This window comes from Myotis yumanensis, unplaced genomic scaffold, assembly GCF_028538775.1.
Source record: "Myotis yumanensis isolate MYYU_CA2020_CCGP unplaced genomic scaffold, mMyoYum1.0.hap1 SCAF_28, whole genome shotgun sequence".
In the NCBI taxonomy this organism is placed as follows: Eukaryota; Metazoa; Chordata; class Mammalia; order Chiroptera; family Vespertilionidae; genus Myotis; species Myotis yumanensis.
This window is the reverse complement of record NW_027223779.1, coordinates 530001-551904: the sequence shown is the minus strand read 5'-3', so window position 1 is coordinate 551904 and position 21904 is coordinate 530001. Positions and strand designations below refer to the sequence as shown.

Sequence of the window (21904 nt, the reverse complement as noted above, 5' to 3'; positions counted from 1 at the left end):
CGGGAATTGCAATCTCTTAAATTGAAATGGCATATCCGTTGGAATCATAGGAATGCGAGGAATGAGGACATCTTCACCTTTGAAAGGTCCTGTCAAGATTGTTACTTCTATGACATTGCTCATTAATTTTTTTACTGCAAGCCGCGTGCCTGTCAAAGCTTTGGCTGGTTGACATTTCACAACATGGTAATTGGCGCGCCGATTTTCAATTGCAGTACATGCGGTGGCATCCCTGGCAGATCGAGTGAATTCAAAAATTCTGTTGGATAATTAATCGCTTCATCTGCTTCCACAACAGTGTCGACGGACTTGTATGTGACTGCCTCGCTTTGAATGTTAGACTGAATGATATTGTTAAGTCCATAGACGTCTTTGTTCTTGGCCGCAAGAATAGCTCGTTCACTCAGCCAATCGTGATTCTTACAATTGGTTTGAATATTGGGAAATACTTTTTCAAACAATTCTTCTTTTGACATCACTAAATTGCAGAAGTTATGATGCAATGAAATTCGTCCTGAGGTCAGATCAACCGGCACCTTTCCGTTCCCAATTCCCAGCAATTGATGTGAGACTATCTCAGCTGATGGATCGTTTTGCAGCTGGACATGCATATTTGTGGTTAATTTTATCTGCAATTTATAATTGTAAACAGAAACATTGAAATGGAATCGTAAAATATTTAGTATAGCGTGTGTTGCTTTTACGTCCAACAGATGGCTCTGTTTTTCAAAAAAAGCATGTTTTTACCTGTCACAGGTGTGACATCTATATAATAGTAGGTATATAGGTATATAGAAACACACGAGTATTCGAATGCAACGTTGTGCCAAAATTTCAAAGCAATCGGTGAAGAACTTTCGGAGATTTAAGATTTTGAACAAACGAACATTTGCATTTTTATTTATATATATTTAAAAGCTACCGACGAATGAATAAACAACTTCTCTTTCTCCCTCCCTCTTCCTCCCCCCTCCTCTCCTCCCTTCCACTCTCTCTTTTTTTTCCCACTCTCTCAAAAACAAACAAACAAACAAAAAAACTAGCCCTAGCTGGTTTGGCTCAGTGGATAGAGCCAAAAGGTCCCAGTTTCGATTCCTGTCGAGGGCACATGCCCGGGATTCGGGCTCGATCCCCAGTACGGGGTGTGTAAGAGGCAGCCGATCCATGATCCTCTCTTATCGTGGATGTTTCAATCTCTCCCTCTCCCTTCCTCTCTGAAATCAATAAAAAATATATATTTTAAAGAACACATCAAGCCCTAGCCGGTTTGGCTCAGCGGATAGAGCATCAGCCTGCGGACTGAAGGGTCTCGGGTTCCATTCTGGCCAAGGGCACATGCTCGGGTTGCAGGCTCAATCCCCAGAAGGGGGCGTGCAAGAAGCAGCCGATCCATGTTCCTCTCTCATCATGGATGTTTCAGTCTCTCTACCTCTCCCTTCCTCTCTAAAATCAACAAAGAAATACATTTTTAAAAAAAAAATACATCAGGAATCAGTGTAGAGCAGTGTTTGACAACACTTGGGAATCACTGCTAAAGAGCGATACACTTAGAACAGTATTTGATACCACTTGGGATTCACTTCTAAAAGGCTGGAAACTTGCCGAAACCGGTTTGGCTCAGTGGATAGAGCGTCGGCCTGAGGACTCAAGGGTCCCAGGTTCGATTCCGGTCAAGGGCATGTACCCAGGTTGCCGGCACATCCCCAGTGGGAGATGTGCAGGAGGCAGTTGATTGATGTTTCTCTCTCATCGATGTTTCTAACTCTCTATCTCTCTCCCTTCCTCTCTGTAAAAATTCAATAAAATATATTTTTAAAAAAAATTTTTAAAAAAGGCTGGAAACTATATGAAAGTGTTTGAAAGCACTTTGAAATCACTGATCAACATCACAAACTGTGCAGAACAGCGTGTGGCAAAACTTGGGAATCACTGCTAAAGTGCAGTCAGTACACTGACAAATGGTAGGAAACGGTGCAAAAGTGTTTGAAAACACTTGGAAGTCACTGGTAGCGTTCTAAGATGCCAGAGAGGAAAATGTCACCGAGGCCAAAATCTTACCTCCACCTTCTTAGGGTTTGTGGAGGAGGCGGCCCTGAAAAATTCACCTGACACACGGGGGGGGGGGGGGGGGGGGGGGGGCAGGGAGACATGAGGGCAACGTTTTCTTTCCCTCAAGTGTCTGATGTGACAAGGGGAGCGCTCCTAAGGAGACCGTGGAAGAGCCGCATCCACGCTTTTTCAGACTGGGTTGAAAAGAGAGGGGCGATTGTGGGCAAGCCACTTAGTAGGCGGGGAGGCGAAAGGAGAGATGAGGGAGGCCCGTTCCTACAGATTCCTCTGCCTCTCAGCTGGCTTCCTGCCTAAAGTGCAAAAAACGAGTCCCCGTGTGCGCTCGTCGCCGTCTCTCCCCCCACCCCCGCCCCCTCCATCTTTATGTCCAGTTGGAGTCTTTTTTGCCATCTGGCCACTTTGGAATATTGTCTCTGGCTCGCCTGAGCGGCTGCGGTGGCGGCATAGTCACTTCAGGAAGGAAAGGAGAAGATCGGCTTGGTTCCAGGCACCGAATTGTGGCAGAGGCAGGAGGGCGGGGGGGTCGGGGGGACGGGGGGGACGGACAGGAGTCATTCGCTGAGCGGGCCCCCAACGTATTTCTAAGACAGTGAGCGACTCTGGTAAGGGCATGCGGTAGGAGGAGAGCAGCTGGAGTTCTGTTTGTTGGCTGGGGGCTTGCAGGGGATGGGGAGGGCCTGGGGTCCGTTTGCTCCTTTGTTGATGTCATTTTCTTTCTTTCTTTCTTTCTTTCTTTCTTTCTTTCTTTCTTTCTTTCTTTCTTTCTTCTTTCTTTTTCTTTCTTTCTCTTTCTCTTTTTTAAAACAAAGGTGAAGAACTCTTCGGGTGGAGGTATTTCTGCAAAAAAGTCTGGCAGGACAGGACATGGGGGTATGCGGGCCAGGCCAGGCCATTGACCAGAAAACGCAAAGGATCTGTAGTGGGTCTGACTAGCACCCTTCCTTTAAGAAACAGGAATACAGGGGAGTTTCTCTCGGGGTCCCTCCCTCTCCCCTCCCCCCCCACCCCCGCCACACACACACACACACACACACACACACACACACACACACACTCACACACACTCACACTCACACACAGTGACACCCGAGTAGCAAGAGGTTTCCAGAATGAACTGAATTCCAGGGCCTAGCCAGGCAGCCACGCCGCACCAAGGGAAAGACCTTATAAAAAACGGCCGCCAGGTGGCGCGCGAACACCAGCGAGAACGTCAGTGGGGCGGCTCCGGGGCCGTGGGCCCGGGCCCGGCCCGGCCCGGGCGGGAGCCCCGCCGCCCGCTGTGTGTGTGTTTGGGGGGAGGAGGGGGGCAGGGGGCAAGGGTGGCCGATCCCCTCCCCGCGCCCACCTCTCCAGTGGGACCGTGTCGGCCCGGGCCCCTGGCGGGCGGCGGGGCGGCGGGGCGGGGCGGGGGCTCCACCACCTGAGGTTTGCCCAGGAAGGCCCCGTGCGTTCGCGCGCGCGCACCCACGCACACACACGGCCTGGCACCGGAAGGGGGACTGGAAAAGTTTTTTGGGGGGTGGGGCCTGACAGAGGACCGAGAGGACGTACCCAGAACACTTTTTGCGGGCCCGGGACCTTTAAAACCTCAACGGGTGGGGGGTGTGGGGGTGTGGGGGGTGGGGGGTGTCACGACTCTAAAGGCGGCGAGTATTCACGGGGCAACCACGGAGGAATCATTTTCTCTGTTTCCTTTCAGTTATTATTTTTTTTTCGGAATTGAATTTATTGGGGGACACATCGGTGAATAAAATGAAATGAAATGCAATAGGATAAAATGAAAGGCCTGGCCTTGCAAACTCAGACACCTCAAGTGACCACCCAGGATGTCCTGAATTTAAAAAAAAAAGAAAACTTGTTAAAGTAGAAAGCAGTGTATAGTGAGTGGGCAGTCAGGCCCTAGGCCCTAGGCCCGGTATCTCCCCTGAGAGAGATCACCTTTGAACTTACTGGCATCTGAGCCTATTGTCTTTCTATGCCTCTAAGTCCTAGAGTCTAGGATCACATGTCTTTGGAGTAGTGAATGTCCCGGTAACTAGTCACTTTCCTTTTCCCAGTGCCCTCAGGGCACAGCCCAGGGTCCCAGGGTAGAGACCACAAATTCCCTCATTGCTACTGTTGTATATTTTTTTAAAAAGCTAATACATAAGAAGCTTTGCATTGTGTGTGCTAGGGTGAGGGACTGGGGACTGCGGCATGGAAGGGTAACGGAATGTGGGAGGGGGAGGGACTGCGGCCTGGAAAAGGTTACCGATTGTGTCAATGTCAGGAACCGTGGCAGAGAAAAATTGCTGGATTGTCTTAGAAAACAATGTGTTATGATTAAATCCAGCCAGGTGTGACTCTGTTTACCTCCCCTCCGTTCTCATGAACTTTTTGTGAACTTCTAATGAAATGCTTTGTATTTTTTTTTAACACTGTTTTGCTATAAAGGATCATACTGCACCCTTGATCTCTGCCACATGCTCCGAATCTCCCAGAGGGGGAGATAGGTGCTGGGGTCCACTGGCCAGCTTAATAACAGGCTTTTAAATTTAGATTCTGAGTCGGTGGTCTAGCTCGTTGAGCCAACCCATAACATTGTGGATGAAAAGGGGCCACATGCTAACCTGACCCACTCGGGAGAGGCCTGGCCTTGCAAACTCAGACACCTCAAGTGACCACCCAGGATGTTCTGAATTTAAAAAAAAAACAAAAACTTTTTAAAGTAGAAAGCAGTGTATAGTGAGTGGGCAGTCACGCCCTAGGCCCGGTATCTCCCCTGAGAGAGATCACCTTTGAACTTACTGGCATCTGAGCCTATTGTCTTTCTATGCCTCTAGGTCCTAGAGTCTAGGATCACATGTCTTTGGAGTAGTGAATGTCCCGGTAAATAGTCACTTTCCTTTTCCCAGTGCCCTCAGGGCACAGCCCAGGGTCCCAGGGTAGAGACCACAAATTCCCTCATTGCTACTGTTGTATATTTTTTTAAAAGCTAGGGAAGAATGAATAAACAAGTGGAAAAACAATTCTCTCTCTCTCTCTCTCTCTCTCTCTCCCCCTCCCTGCCCCCTCCCTCTCCCTTTCACTCTCTCTTTAAACAACAACAACAACAACAACAACAACAACAACAAAAGGCCCTAGCCGGTTTGGCTGAGTGGATAGAGCGTCAGCCTGCGGACTCAAGGGTCCCGGGTTTGATTCCAGTCAAGGGCATGTACCTTGGTTGCAGGCACATCCCCAGTGGGGGGTATGCAGGAGGCAGCTGATGGATGTTTCTCTCTCATCGATGTTTCTAACTCTCTATCCCTCTCCCTTCCTGTCTGTAAAAAATCAATAAAATATATTTTTAAAAAAATAATAATAATAAATTAAAAAAAAAAAAAGATTGACCTTTGTCAGGGAAGGTAGCGGCCTAGGACGTGACTACTCACCATCACTGTTTGTTGAACTTTTAATTTCTATCCATGGATGGATGGATGGATGGATGGATGTGTCCTCCCTCCCTCCTTTCCTCCCTCCCCCCCTCCACCCACCCGCCCGCTCACCCGCTTTCCACGGGAAATCGTCAGTCTCATATCACACACACACTCACTGGTGATTTCACTCGCTGCCTCCTTGCTCCCCCGTGAGAAAGAGGAAGGAAAATGGACAAACCTGAAAGAGCCCCACAGGCGGCAACTGTGAACCAAGTGCACGCACATGTGTGCGTGTGTTGCATTTGTCAACAACGTAAGAAATCCTCCAACCTGTGCAGAATTTCTGTGAGTGTCTTTCAGCCAAACTGTCCAGAAATGTCGCTCGTACGCCGGGAAGCACAATCTCAGCGAACGGTTGGAGAGGATGTTCCCAAGAATGGCAATGTCGCCCCCCCCCCCCCCCCCGCCTTATTTTATACACTCCAATCCAAAGAGGAGCGGGTTACATGAAATCCACTGGTGACATTTGAGGAACGTGGGAGAAAGCAAAGTGGGCCAACCTCTGGGATTGGATGCAAAGTAAAATGATGGACACAGACTTCTTTTACCTAGGTGGGTGGGTGTAGGATAGCTCATATAGTCAATCATGAACTCGGTCATCGTGATGGGGTTTGTGATATTCACAGAGCCGTGCCTGTGATTCCAGGGCTCCAGAAAAGATGGAAAATCCCCTTGACTTTTCAAAGATGTGTGATTGTGGATGCAAGAAAGAAAGAAAGCGACAGACAGGCTCAGTCCAGGTAAAGATGGACCTCTGTCAGGGAAGATGCCGGCCTAGGACAGGATCACCCACCCCAAACTGACGTTAGCCTTGTAAGGCCACCATGCATGGCCTCCCCTGAGCTTCTCAAGTTTAGTACAGTATGTGGTCCTTTTCACCAGCACCAGCACCAGCACCAGCACCACCACCACCACCCCCAACCCCACCACCACCACCACCACCCCCAACCCCACCACCACCACCACCACCACCCCCACCCCCCCCCACCCCCCCCCCCCCCCACACACACACTGAGTCCTCTCATGGGGCGAACCAATCCTGACTCTAAAGTCCTGATCCTGACCCCGGGAGTTGTATTAAAAATCAAGCTAAAGGAGTGTGAATGTAAACTGTAGGCTTATCAAAGGTTCAAAGGAGGTCTGTGTTTACCACCATTGAAAGAAAACAAACCAAGAAAGAGATCAAGGGTGGGTCAAAACATCCTCTCTGGGACTGGGAGGGAGAGAGTTCCTGCATCTGTCCAAGAGGGTCATCTGCAGTGTGAAAAGCCAGGGTTCAGCAACAGGGGATATTTTCTTCCTCTCAGGGATCATGAAAAGCATCCACGACAGTAAGGGGGTGGGTTTGGGGTGGGTGCTGTCATTGAAAAGGCAAGGCGAGCAGGGAGATCTCGATTCCGGTCAAGGGCTCATGCCTGCCCAGGTCACGGGCTCGAGCCCCACTAGGGGGCATGCAGGAGCTGGCCAATCCATAATTCTCTCTCATGGATGATGTTTCTATCTCTCTTCCTCCCTCTCCCTTCCTCTCTGAAATCAACAAAAAATACATCTTTAAAAAAAAAGAAGTATGTGTCTATCATTTTACTTTTTTAAAAAAATATTTTTATTGATTTCAGAGAGGAAGGGAGAGAGAAAGAGAGATAGAAACATCAATGATGAGAGAGAATCGTGGATTGGCCGTCTCCTGCATGTCCCCCACTGGGGATCGAGTCCTCCACCCATGCACATGCCCTTGACCGGAATCAAACCAGGGAAGCTTCAGTCCCCAGGCTGACGCTCGATCCACTGAGCCTACAAGCCAGGGCTATCATTTCACTTTTTATCCAATCCCAGAGGTTTCCTCCGCCCGCCCCCCCCCCCCCCCCCCCCCGCGGCCCCGCCACTCCCCACCCCACTCCACCCCACCTTTGCCTCCCTCCTTCCCTCCCTAATCTATCACCAGTGGATTTTCTGTAACCGGCTTTCATCTCCTCCTTGAATTGTCACGTATAAAACAAAGTCACACCCCGGCCGGTTTTGGTCAGTGGGTAGAGCATCGGCCTGGGGGACGAAGGGGTCCTGGGTTCGATTACAGTCCAGGGAGCAGGCCCGGGTTGGGGGCTCGATCCCCAGTAGGAGGTGTGCAGGGGGCAGCCGACCTGGTGATTCTCTCTCTCTCTCTCTCTCTCTCTCGACCTCCCTCCCTCTCCCTTCCTCTCTGAAATCTATGAAGATATATTAAAAAACACACACACAATGACAACAACAACACAAAGGTATTATTCCACCTCCGTGGAGTAAAAAGTATACTTGTACAATGTTTTGTACTTGTGTTTCGTGCTATTAAAACACGGACGTTAAAACGGGGGATTTGGAGCGGCGGTGAGAGGATAAAAGGGAGGGATTGACCTTTGCCGTTTCAAAATGGCAGCTGCCGCCCTAACTGGTTTGGCTCAGTGGATAGAGCATCGGCCTTCAGACTGAAGGGTCCCGGGTTCGACTCTGGTCAAGGGCATGTACCTTGGTTGTGGGCACATCCCCAGTAGGGGGTGTGCAGGAGGCAGCTGATTGAGGTTTCTCTCTCTTTGATGTTTCTAATTCTCTATCCCTCTTCCTTCCACTCTGTAAAAAAATCAATAAATTATATATTTTTTAAAATGGCGGCGGCTGCCAAGTCACTGGAGCCAAGATGGCGGCTGCCTCCTTGCACGCCGCGGCCCCCCGCCGCTCCTCCCCCCCCCCCACCCCCCCACCCCCCCCCCCGGGATGGAGTCCACACCACAGGCAGGTGCCCTTCTCTGGACTCGAACCCGGGACCCTTCCGTCCACAGGACGACTCTCTAACCTCTGAGACAAATCAGTTAAGGCTAAAACTCCCTACTTTGACAGAAAGGATGACTCCTTTATTCCCACACAACTGTGGACGACGAAAGGGGCCACATGCTAACCTCGCGAGCTCAGGGAAGGGCTGCGTGGCGGTCTTGCAGACTGAAAGGCCTAAAGCGACCACAAGTCTAGTCTGAAGGGAGACTGTTACTAAGAGCAGTTGTGGTGGCTGGTCGCGTCTGAGGCCAGAGTCTTCCCTGACAAGGTCAGTGTTTACCTTAAGTGAACCTATGGTCCTTTTGCATCTAACACAACATAACTCTGGAATGTCAGGGGAACTTGTAACATCCCGCCGTCCCCGCCCCGCCCCGCCCCGCCTCCACCCCCTTCCCCTTCCCCCACCCCACCCCACCCCACCCCACCCGCACAAGCAAATGCGCCTGGGGGCTCTGCAGGACAGAGACCCATAAATTCCTTCATTGCTATTGTTATCAAGTGTATTGTTGCCTGTTAACTATCTATCCTGCACCCACCTCAGGAAAAGAAGTAGGTGAGGCCCTGGCCGGTTTGGCTCAGTGGGTGGAGCCAAAGTCAGCCTGCGGCGGACCTTAGGGTCCCGGGTTCGATTCGGGTCCCGGGCGCATGCCCGCCCGGGTCATGGGCTCGAGCCCCACTAGGGGGCGTGCAGGAGGCGGCCAATCCAAGATTCTCTCTCATTGATCAGGTTTCTATCTCTCTCCCATCCTCTCTGAAATCAATAAAAATATATTTTACAAAAAAGAAGTATGTGTCTATCATTTTACTTTTTATCCAATCCCAGAGGTTCCCCCGACCCCCACCCCCTTTGCTTTCTCCCACCTCCCTCCCTCCCTCCCTCCCTCATCTATCACCAGTGGGTTGTCTGTAACCCAGTTACATCTCCTCCTTGGATTGTCGTGTATAAAACAAAGTGCCGCCCCGGCCTGTTTTGGTCAGTGGGTAGAGCATCGGCCTGGGGACCCGAAGGGTCCGGGGTTCCATTCCAGTCAAGGGCGCAGGCCCGGGTCACGGGCTTGATCCCCAGTAGGGGGTGTGCAGGAGGCAGCCGATGGGTGATTCTCTCTCATGGTAGATGCTCCTATGGCTCTCTCTCCCTCTCCCTTCCTCTCTGAAATCAATGAAGATATATTTTAAAAAGCCACACAAATGTATTATTGCACTTCCATGTAGTGAAAAGCATACTTGTACAATGTTTTGTACTTGCATTTTGTGTTATTAAGACAGTGCTGGGCATGGGGGGGGGGGGGGGGGGGGGGAGGGGAGTGCTGGACCGGCCCCGGGTGGAGGGGGTGGGGCGCCAGCGAAGATGCCAAACTTTCGGGGTGGGGGGAACGGCGCCGGTGGACTGCACGCAGAAGAGCATGCAGTCAGATTTGGCCTTCTTCAGGTTCCCGAGGGATCCGGCCAGATGCCAGAAGTGGGTGGGAAATTGTAGGAGAGCAAACTTAGAAGATAAAACACCTGAACAACTCAATAAACAATATCGATGATGTGCCAAACACTCTGAGACCTCTATGATCTGTAGAACTAGTCCTTCCTTATAGGACAGTTCTTCGAGATAATGTAATACCAACAATAGGTGATCTTACCAGTCATTTGAACAATCCACATAGTAGACATAGAAAACGAATAAAAGAATTGAGCGAAGATGAAATCAGGACATGGAAACAGGAAAAAAAATTGACAAAACTTCTGAACAGGAACAAAAACAAACATAGAGCGATCAACAACAGCCTTGCTCAGAACTCCAATACAGAAGGGGGTGAAGAACAGGATGAAGACACTTTACCTTTAACCCTTGAAGAGAAAGTAAACAAAAGAATACTTTAAAATCTTTATTTGCAGTTTTGATTCTTATGGGAAAACAAAAGATACCTCTAGATCAGCGGTTCTCAACCTGTGGGTCGCGACCCCTTTGGGGGTCGAACGATCCTCTCACAGGGGTCGCCTGAGACCATGGGAAAACACATGTATAATTGCATATTGTTTTTTGTGATTAATCACTATGCTTTCATTATGTTCAATCTGTAACAATGAAATTGGGGTTCACCACAACATGAGGAACTGTATTCAGGGGTCGCGGCATTAGGAAGGTTGAGAACCACTGCTCTAGATGGACATGAAGCTGATGAAATCCCAGAAGGCCTCTTCACTCCCGATAACTTTCAGGCAGGCAGGCAGGCAGGCAGGCATGCAGGCACTGTCGGAGTGCCCGATAAATTCTGGTGAAGAGGTTCTCTCTGAGAAAGCCCTTTGAGACCACAGCAGTCAACGCACCGTTCTGTTCAAAAGTACAAGCAGAAGCAGATGCTAGAGATCCGTGAGAGCCGCATTCAGGGAAGGAACGCTCAGGGGAGTGAGAGACTCTCCCTTCTTTTCCATGGCCCCTGACAGAGGGATGGACGCACGCACGTAGTGGACACAGCAGGGGAAGAGCACCTGCCCGCGTTGGTGAGGCTTGCTGACGAAGCTCGTGACCTGAGAGAGGAATCTGTGGGTTTCCTGCCTTCCGAAGCCGCTGCCGAAATTTTGGCTGTGACATTTCCCACGACGAGACCCGAGAAGTGGGGATTACGCATGGAATATTGTCGTGGCCAGGCTTACATTGTGTCCAGTGGCTTTCCTTCCAAAATGAAAGCTGTTGCTTCTAGACTTTTGGAGAAACATCCCTCCCCAAGCTGTCCACACACTCTGCTCTTCCCTGTGCCTGAAGTCCGAGGTGGGCCAGATCGGTGCCTGTCACGGGAGCGTCTGTTGCGTTTGGAACAGTGGAGGAAGTTTGATCTTTTTTCCATCCGTCACCACAACCGCTTTTAGAGCTTGACAGTGTCGTTTCTGTCCTCTTCCAGAACAATGAAGAAAGCGAGAAAGAACTGAAGGAAATGTGCCATTCTCAGCGGGCGGGCAGGCACGATGCTTTTGAAATTGTAGTGGAGCTCCTGCAAGCGCTTGTTTTCTGTGTAGGCGGTATACATGAGGACACACATAGTAGATGGGAAAACTGTACAGCGGGCCGAGCATTCGCACTCTGCAGTGCAGCAACAGATTTTGATTTCGTGGTTACCATTGTTGTTCTTAAAAACGTTCTACCTTTCACAGGAGCCTCTGGGAAAAATCTCCAGGGTCAGACCTCTGATGTCTTCTCTGCAGCCAGTAGCTCGACTGCAGGCGCTGCATTCGCTACATGAAGTGATGGAAGATATTGAAGTTTATTGTGAATTTTGGTTTGAGGAAGCCACCGATTTGGCAACCACACTTGCTATTCTGATGAAGCTCCCCGGGAAGCTCCGCAGAGCTCAGCAAGGGCACCTGGAGTCTCAGCCGACTTCCGAGAGGTGCTATAAAGAGCCTCTAAGCGTCACAACAGTGGAACACATTGTTCAGGAACTGAAAGAGATAGTCTCAGAACAGTTCCTCCAAAGCTCTTCAATGCTGATCTCTGGTCCCCTCTGTCACGGGACGGCTCAAATTCAATACGCCGGAGGAGCACCAGGCTGACATGTACGGCAGCGACTTACCCAATCCCGATGCAGCACTCTCGGCTGAGCTGCGTTGTTGGAGAATCAAGTGGAAACCCAGAGGAAAAGATATAGAGCTCCCATCCACCATGGCCCCCTCCACCTGCCAGACATCAAGTTTTTTCCTCATGTTTATACATTGCTAAAGGTCCTACGAATTCTCCCTGTGATGAAGGTTGAGAACGAACGCTATGAAAACGGTCGAAAGCGCGTCTCAAAGCACACCCGAGGAACACTTTGACAGGGCAAAGGTCAAGTAGCTTAGCTTTGCTTAACATGCATTTCGATGTGAAACACGATTTGGATTTAACGGTGGACACATACATCAAAGTCTACACAACTAAGTCAGAGCTTCCTACAGATAATTCCGAAAGTGTCGGAAATACCCGAGGGACTTTTAAAATGCGTTCTCTCTTATATCTGATATTGAAAAAAAATCTGAGAAATTTGAAAGGAAACAGAGAAAAGCTGTAAGATATAGGTGGGTCACTTAATCACTGGATCTCTTGGGTAGAGTAGCCACTGATCCTCTCCTTAAATGGCCCCGGTGTGAACTCTCATGCTTTGGAGAACGAACTGTTGTTCTTCCAGAGGGCGGCAGGCATCATCGGAAGCGCCACGTTGCACTTCTGCGTGATCTCTGCCGATGGCACTTTGGGCTTGTTTTAGTGAGGTCATTGCAGACATCACATTCATTGTCACAGTTGTTGGGCATTGAGTTATCAGTTCTTTGAAGAAATAAATTTTGAGAAGGTGTGGGAGGAACCTGTTTCATAAAATTGTGCAACGAAGCTCACGACTAACCTCTGACTAGCAGGAGTTTTAAGTGTGCTACGAGAAATCTGTAACCAACAGTGAAATGACCAGCTAGTGAAAGAAACGTGAGCTTGCCAGACAAGGATTTCGGTGTGGATTTTTGTCTTTATTCGATGATCTTAAACAAATGACTGTGAAACATTGAGGAAAGAACCCGCCATCCTTACACCCACATCTGGGTGTCGCTGTTTACATTCCTTTGTTGAGCCTATATCCTCATAAGCTTTTTAGCAAGAATATGTGGCGCACTTCCGTTTCACGGTCAAGACAGGATCAGAGGCCATGGATCCTGACAACAGATCGGTCTGTTTCATTCCGTCTTTTTCCGTGGTTACATCTACTGCCGCGTCTCGATTTATAAGGGAAACCGAGACAACCGACAAGAATGCGTTTTGTAGTTGGTCTAGGAATACAGAAAACATCGCTGTCATTTTCGGTGAAGAAAGTCAATTTTGTACAGTCTATGTCAACATAAATAAAATGTAAATTTGTTTAATGGAAAAACAAAACAGCGAAATTAAAACGGGGGGGGGGGGGGGGGAGGAGGGGGAGGCGGGTGGAGAGGATAAGAGAGAGGGCGGCTACCAAGCCCCTGGAGCCAAAAGAGAAGCTGCCTAAACTCCCTTCTTTGACAGAAAGGATGACTCCTTTATTCCCACACAACTGTGGACGACGAAAGGGGCCACATGCTAACCCGACGAGCTCAGGGGAAGGCCTGCCTGGCGGTCTTGCAAACCGAGAGGCCTAAAGCCACCGCAGGGATGGTCTGAAGGGAGACTGTTACTGAGAGCAGTAGTGGTGGGTAGTCCCGTCCTACCTAGGCCGGAGTCTTCCCAGACCAGGTCAGTGTTTACCTTAGCATCTAAGACACAACATACCTATGCCATAAAATGTCAGAGGAACTTGGAACATCTCGCCGTCCCCGCCCCGCGCCCTCCCCCCCCCCCCCCCCCTCCCCACACAGACACAAGCAAATGCGCCTGGGGGCTCTGCAGGACAGAGACCATAAATTCCTTCATTGTTATTGTTATCACGTGTATTGTTGCCTGTTAACTATCTATCCTGCACCCACCTCAGGAAAAGAAGTAGGTGAGGCCCTGGCCGGTTTGGCTCAGTGGGTAGAGCCGAGGTCAGCCTGCGGCGGACCTTAAGGTCCCGGGTTCGATTTTGGGTCCCGGGCGCATGCCCGCCCGGGTCACAGGCTCGAGCCCCACTAGGGGGCGTGCAGGAGGCGGCCGATCCAAGATTCTCTCTCATGGATGAGGTTTCTCTCTCCCTCCCTCTCCCTTCCTCTCTGTAAAACATCAATAAAATAAATAAAAAGAAGTGTGCGTCTATCATTTCAGTTTGTATTCAATCCCAGAGGCCGCCCCCCCCCCCCCCCCCGCGCCCCACTTTGGTACCTCCATCGCTCCCTCCCTCCTTCATCTATCACCAGTGGATTTCCTGTAACCCACTTATGTCTCCTCCTTGAATTGGATTGTCACGTATTAAACAAAGTGACGCCCCGGCCGGTTTGGGTCAGTGGGTAGAGCATCGGCCCGGGGACCGAAGGGGTCCTGGGTTCGATTACAGTCAAGGGCGCAGGCCCGGTTGTGGGCTCGATCCCCAGGAGCGGGTGTGCAGGAAGCAGCGGACGGGTGATCCTCTGTCATCCTGGACGTCTCTATCGCTCTCTCCCTCTCCCTTCCTCTCAGAAATCAATAAAAATGTATTAAATAATAATTTAGAAAAAAGAATGAATAAAACAAAGTGAAAAACAGCCATTCTCCGGAGCATTGTCCAAACCCCTTGCGGTTCTGCTTCCCGGCAAGTGTGGACAGTTTGACTCAAGCCAGTGATGCCAACTTACTTGGTTGTTGGTTTTTGTGGGGGTGGGTTTTTGTTGTTGTTGTTGTTGTTTTTTTTAGGAGGGTCACGTGTATGTAGACTTCAGTGAGCCAGAGACTGAACCAAAAGGGGAGAATGATGATTTTTATTTTTTTTAAATGTATTTTATTTATTTATTTTTTTACAGAGAGGAAGGGAGAGGGATAGAGAGTTAGAAACATCGATGAGAGAGAAACATTGATCAGCTGCCTCCTGCACACTTCCTACCGGGGATGTGCCCACAACCAAGGTACGTGCCCTTGACCGGAATCCAACCTGAGACCTTTTAGTCAGCAGGCAGATGCTCTATCCACTGAGCCAAACCAGTTAGGGCTCCATAAGCTAGAATATGCGGAACACTTCCGTTTCACGGTCAAGACAGGATCAGAGGCCATGGATCCTGACAACAGATCGGTCTGTTTCATTCTGTCTTTTTCCGTGGATACATCTACTGCCGCGTCTCAATTTATAAGCGAAACCTAGACAACCTACAAGAATGCGTTTTGTAGTTTACCTAGGAAGAATACAGAAAACATAGCTGTTATTTTCGGTGAAGAAAGTTAATTTTGTACAGTTTATTTCAACATAAATGAAATGTGAATTTGTTTAAAAGAGAAACAAAGCAGCGAAATTAAAACGGGGGTGGGGGGGGGGGGGTGTGGAGAGGATAAGAGGGAGGGGTTGACCTATGCCATTTCGAAATGGCGGCGGCCAAGTCCCTGGAGCCAAAATGGAGGCAGCCTAAGCTCCCTTCTTTGACAGAAAGGATGACTCCTTTATTCCCACACAACTGTGGACGACGAAAGGGGCCACATGCTAACCCGACGAGCTCAGGGGAAGGCCTGCCTGGCGGTCTTGCAACCTGAAAGGCCTAAATCGACCGCAGGGATGGTCTGAAGGGAGGCTGTCACTAAGAGCACTTGTGGTGGGTAGTCGCGTCCTAGGCCTGAGTCTTCCCTGACCAGGTCAGCGTTTACCTTAACTGAACCTATGGTCCTTTTGCATGTAAGACAACACACCTCTGAAATGTCAGAGGAGCTTGTAACATTAGCCCCCCTACTCTCTCCCCCTCCCCCCACCTCCGCGCCCCCCCCCCCCCCACACACACACACAAGCAAATGCCCCTGGGTGCCCTGCAGGAAAGAGACCATAAATTCCTTCATTGTTATTGTTATCACGTGTATTGTTGCCTGTTAACTATCTATCCTGCACCCACCTCAGGAAAAGAAGTAGGTGTAGCCCTGGCCGGTTTGGCTCAGTGGGTAGAGCCGAGGTCAGCCTGTGGCAGACCTTAAGGTCCTGGGTTCGATTCGGGGCCAGGGAGCATGCCCACCCTGGTCACGGGCTCGAGCCCGACTATGGGGCATGCAGGAAGCCGCCGATCCCCGATTCTCCCTCATCAATGATGTTTCTCTCTCCCTCCCTCTCTGCAATCAATAAAAATGTATTTTTTAAAAAAGAAGTATGCATCTATCATTTTGCTTTATATCCAATCCCAGAGGTGTACCCCCACTCCCCACCCCACCCCCCCTTTCCTCCCTCCCTCCCTCCCTCCCTCCCTCCCTCCCTCCCTCCCTCCCTCATCTATCACCAGTGGATTTCCTGTAACCCACGTATGTCTCCTCCTTGGATTGGATTGTCACGTATAAAACAAAGTAACGCCCCAGCCGGTTTTGGTCAGTGGGTAGAGCATCGGCCTGGAGACCGAAGGGTCCCGGGTTCAATTTCAGTCAAGGGCACAGGCCCGGTTGTGGGCTCGATCCCCAGTAGCGGGTGTTTCTATCGCTCTCTCCCTCTCCCTTCCTCTCAGAAATCAATAAAAATGTATTAAATAATAATTTAGAGAAAGAATGAATAAAACACAGTGAAAAACAGCCATTCTCCGGAGCATTGTCCAAACCCCTTGCGGTTCTGCTTCCCGGCAAGTGTGGACAGTTTGGCTCAAGGAAACTCATGAAAGTTCTCTACGGGTTTGCATGTTTTTCCGTGAACACGACGTATACACCTGCTGGTTTCTGAGGGCGAGGCAACAGAGTCTGTCCATGAGGTCCGCTGTGAAAGGGTAGAGGCGTCTGTTTCTGCTGTCAGAAGCCAGGTCACCCTTAGGAAGAGTGTAGAAAACAACAACAACAAAAGACAGAAATTGGATTTACCAAGAGAAAACACACAGAAGCGAACCGAGGGATGCTCCGAGGACTGTGAGAGGGAATCTCCCCTTCTCCTCACTCATACCGCTTTTGGAAAAACGGCAATGATCCTAAGAGGTGAAGGTCCTGAAGCTCTCGGAGACGCCGACCGACCGGCCGGGGCTACTTTCCCCGTTCTTAACCCTACCCAACCAAGTCTCCCTCTCCCTGGGAGTCAAGCTTGTGTGCCCACAGCGGTAGGTAGGGGTACCCCACCGACCGACCGACCGACCGACCGACAGACGGCTGTTTTAAAATCAGAACCTGTCCCCTTTCAATGAGGGCATGGGACAGGGGCAACCTATATTTTCCTGCTCAAATCGTCCCCAATTCACCTGATAGGGACTCAGAGGTTTGTCTCTGTCTGTCTGCATGTCTGTCTTTAAGCCAGTGACGCCCACATATGTTGGTTGTTGGTTTTTGTGGGGTTTTATTAGAAGGGTCGTGTGTTTGTAGACTTCAATGAGCCAGAGACTGAACCAACAGGGGAGAATGTGATGGTTTTTATTTTTTTAAATATACTTTATTTATTTATTTATTTATTTATTTATTTTTACAGAGAGGAAGGGAGAGGGATAGAGAGTTGGAAACATCGATGAGAGAGAAACATCCATCAGCTGCCTCCTGCACACTCCCTACTGGGGATGTGCCCGCAACCAAGGTACATGCCCTTGACCGGAATTGAACCCGGGACCCTTGAGTCCGCAGGCTGACGCTCTATCGCAGTGATGGCGAACCTATGACACAACTCATTTTTTTTTTTTTTTGGTTGATTTATTCTTTGTTAAATGGCATTTAAATATATAAAATGAATATCAGAAATATAAGTCTTTGTTTTACCATGGTTGCAAATATCAAAAAATTTCTATATGTGACAGGGCACCAGAGTTAAGTTAGGATTTTTCAAAATGCTGGCACGCCGATCTCAAAAGGTTCGCCATCGCTGCTCTATCCACTGAGCCAAACCGGTTAGGGCAAGAATGATGATTTTTAAAAAGGGAACATCCCGAGAGGAATCTCACCTGGAGATGGACTAAACGTATGTCTGTTTGCCAACAGTCCTTTCTCCATGATGAACTTCCACGACAGAGCCCGAGCGACCCGATTCATGGGGGACCCTCCCCGCTCAGAATGGCCCCAAGCAGCCCCAGAGGCTGGCAGAGACGCCTCTCACTCTCGCCTCTCACTCTCGGCTCGGCTCGGCTCGGCTCGCTACCCATGTGTCTCCGTAGATGGGGAACCGGGCCGCGTTCCCTTGAGAGTCCCCTGACCTGAGGGCTGAGAGGAAGGGAGCGCTGGGGTGGGGGATGGGGAGTAGGGGGTGGGGTATGGAGCAAGCGGGAGGGGAGGAGGGAGGTCAGGGCGATTCATTCCAATGGATCTCACTCCAGGGCTTGCTTCATTCAAATGCAGAAAGCTCTCCGGTGACGTCAGGGCCTCGGACCTCCCTCGCCTCGGGCTTCTCCGAGTTCCCCCACCCTCAGGCCGGCAGCTCACCAACTTCAGGGAGGGAGGGAGGGAGGGAGGGAGGGAGGGAGGGAGGCTGTTGGAGAAAACCGGCCCGGCCTGTCCGGGTGGGAAAGAGTGCCCTCTATCGGCCAACCCAGGAACCAGCCCTCACCCGTTTAGGAATCCCGCGAGGGGGGGTGGGGAGCGAGAGGGAGGGGTTTGAGGGGCGTGAGTCCAGGGTCCAAGGCGAAGGTCAACAGTAGATCTCGGCGTCTTAGATCCCCTAGGAGGAGAGACATAGGTGGGAGTGGAGCGATGAGGGTCGCGGGAGGCCTGGTGAGGGATGATTTGACTCAATAACCCCGGGTCACCAGACCGGCCAGCACACTCTGCTCCAGTTGCCGGTTTTGATCATCCATCCCTCCACCCCCACCCCCCACCGCACACACCGCTCCAAGTGTGCCACTCACGACAGACACCCTTTTATCATTCATCTTTAACTTCCCCGTGGATGGATGGATGGATGGATGGATGTGTGAACATCAAAAAAGATTCAAATCTGTGGAGAATGTCTGTGAGTTCATTTGAGGCAATTGCCAGGAAGCAGATTCTCAACATAATGGGATAACACTCTGTAGAATGGAGGGTGTGTGTGTTTTAACCTTGTTGTATACATGTCAAGCAAAAGAGGAGATGTAAGTGGGTTACATGAACTCCGTTGGTGATAGATGAGGGAGGCCAGAGAAGGCAAAGCGGGGGTGGGGGTGGGGGGGCAGGAAACCTCTGGGATTGGATAAAAATTAAAATAAAATGACAGACACATACTTCTCTTACTTAGGTTGGCGTAGGATAGGTAACAGTCAGCAACGTACTCAATAAAAATAAGGGGATTTAAAAAGGAAAATTACACCCTAGCCGGTTTGGCTCAGGGGAGATAGAGCGTCGGCCTGCAGACTAAAGGGTCCCAGGTTCGATTCAGGTCAAGGGCACATGCACGGGTTGCGGGATGGATCCCCGGCGCCGCCGCCCGCCCCCCCCCCCCCCACCCCCCACCCCACCTCCCAGGAGGGGGTGTGCAGGAAGCAGTGGATCCATGATTATCTTTCATCATTGATGTCTCTCTCTCTCTCTCTCTCTCTCTCTCTCTTTCCCCCCATCTTTGAACTCAATAAAAACACTATAAAAAAGAAAGATTGACCTTTGTCAGGGAAGGTAGCAGCCTAGGACATGACTACTCACCATCACTGTTTGTTTGTTAAACTTTTAATTTCTGTCCATGGATGGATGGATGGATGGATGGATGGATGGATGGATGGATGAGTGGGTGGATGGATGTGTCCTCCCTCCCTCCCTCCCTCCCTCCCTCCCTCCCTCCCTCCCTCCCTCCGCCCACCCGTCCGCTCACCCGCTTTCCACGGGAAATCCTCAGTCTCATGTCACACACTCACTGGTGATTACACTCGCTGCCTCCTTCCTCCCTGTGAAAAAGAGGAAGTTAAATGGACGAACCTGAAAGAGCCCCACAGGTGGCAACCGTGAAGCAAGTGCACACACATGTGTGCGTGTGTGGCATTTGTCAACAATGTAAGAAATCCTCCAACCTGTGCAGAATTTCTGTGAGTGTCTTTCAGCCAAACTGTCCAGAAATGTCGCTCGTACGCCGGGAAGCACAATCTCAACGGCGGGAGATGATGTTCCAAAGAATGGCAATGTCGGCCCCCTTATTTTATACACTCCAATCCCAGGAGGAGACCGTACGTGGGTTACATGAAATCCACTGGTGACATTTTAGGGAGGCGGGAGAAAGCAAAGCGGGCAATCCCCCCCCCCCCCGCCACCCCCCCCCCCCCCCCACACACACACAGGAGTCCTCTCATGGGGCGAACCAATCCTGACTCTAAAGTCGTGATCCTGACCCCGGTAGTTGTATTAAAAATCAAGCTAAAGGAGTGTGAATGTAAACTGTAGGCTTATCAAAGGTTCAAAGGAGGTCTGTGTTTACCACCATTGAAAGAAAACAAACCAAGAAAGAGATCAAGGGTGGGTCAAAACATCCTCTCTGGGACTGGGAGGGAGAGAGTTCCTGCATCTGTCCAAGAGGGTCATCTGCAGTGTTGAAAAGCCAGGGTTCAGCAACAGGGGATATTTTCTTCCTCTCAGGGATCATGAAAAGCATCCATGACAGTAAGGGGGTGAGTATGGGGTGGGTGCTGTCATTGAAAAGGCTAGGTGAGCAGGGAGAGCTATGCCATTTACAGGCATACCCTATCCACTTTTCCTTTCACAGAATTTACACAATGACTTAATGTTTAGTTTTGAATGGCATTACTTCTTGAGTCTCCTCCTCATTGTTTCCAAGTCTTTGGTTGATACTCAGGTGTAGGACGAATGTATGTATGTATGTATGTATGTATGTATGTATACTGTGTGTGAGCCCCAGGATGGACAGAATCTGGGGGGGGGGGGGCGGTGAGTGGAATAGACTGGAATGGAGTGGAGGAGCGGGGGAGCAAGAGGAAGGGAGAGAATTGGAGGGAGGCAGGAGGGAAACTGGAGAAGAGAGGATGCCAAAGGACCTCGTTAGTTAATGACACCGGGCATGGCTCTTATTCTGAGTTTTTTGTTTGTTTTCCTCGAATGCCACCTATGCAGAAAACAACCTGTGTGAAGTTCAACTAAGGTCACCCACACAAGAATAAGGACTACCCATTGACTGCAAGGCTCTGTAGTAGGCCGCCCGCTGTTTGCACTTGGCAGAGACTCAAATCTGAGGCAAGGGGAAGAGCGAGTAAGCTGGAGTAGAAGAGGGAGAGGTGTGTCCCCTACCCCTAGGAACCAAGTTTAGGGGGTTGAAGGGCCAAAAAAATAGAATAAAATAAAAAGAAAAAAGAAAGGAAGGAAGGAGGGGGAGAGAGGAGGAGAGAGAGAGAGAGAGAGAGAGAGAGAGAGAGAGAGAGAAGAGAAGAAAGAAAGAAAGAAAGAAAGAAAGAAAGAAAGAAAGAAAGAAAGAAAGAAAGAAAGAAAGAAAGAAAGAAAGAAAGAAAGAAAGAAAGAAAGAAAGAAAGAAAGAAAGAAAGAAAGAAAGAAAGAAAGAAAGAAAAAAGAAAGAGAAAGAGGAAGGTCCTCGGTTCAGTCCTGACTATGACTTTCTGGGGCATGGCAGGGCACGGCACGGCACACCCGGTCGGTCGCCGCGAGTGGTGTGGTTTGTGGTTTCCAGCCAGAAACCCCACTGTGGTCCACTTCAGTCCACCTCATACCTTTCCTGGCTGGGGAGAGTTCCTTTGGATCACAAGGACAAACCCAAAGGAGGACAAAGTTCAGAATGCCTAATTCACCCCTGCCCATTTCTACACGACAAAGCCGTCCATAGTGTCCAAGTGACCTGCATTTTTCATGTCTGCGAAAGAAGTTTCCATTTGAGGTACAGGTACTGCTTTGTGTTATTTAGAATGGATGTGCCTCCATCCAAAGTGCTAGTATGGCGATCCACTGCCTTCCATTCATGCCCCCCTGTCTGCCGACTGCGCAGGCGCTGTCCCTGATTTGGCTCCGCCCTGTGACGACAACGGACCAGCCCGGCCCTCTGGCCGACCTCGCTTTGAGGCTTATAAAAGCGGTCACCAGGAAGGTGGCGCATGACAAGGACAGGTTGCATCGTCATCATGTCATCACCAGGGTGGTGAGAACGCAG

The 21904-nt window shown here is 50.1% G+C and overlaps 2 long non-coding RNA genes across 2 annotated transcripts in view; one reads left to right on the top strand and one right to left on the bottom strand.

The window, feature by feature from the left end:
- Positions 1-17030: 17030 nt before the first annotated feature.
- LOC139000766 (uncharacterized) overlaps positions 17031-21904 on the bottom strand; it is a 21147-nt gene continuing 16273 nt past the window's right edge. The window contains exons 2-3 of the long non-coding RNA XR_011469708.1: positions 19616-19688; positions 17031-18493 (exon numbers count right to left, since the gene is read on the bottom strand). This is a non-coding gene — a long non-coding RNA (uncharacterized lncRNA). The remainder of the gene's footprint in view (positions 18494-19615; positions 19689-21904) is intronic.
- LOC139000765 (uncharacterized) overlaps positions 21577-21904 on the top strand; it is a 1132-nt gene continuing 804 nt past the window's right edge. Inside the window, exon 1 of the long non-coding RNA XR_011469707.1 lies at positions 21577-21892. This is a non-coding gene — a long non-coding RNA (uncharacterized lncRNA). The remainder of the gene's footprint in view (positions 21893-21904) is intronic.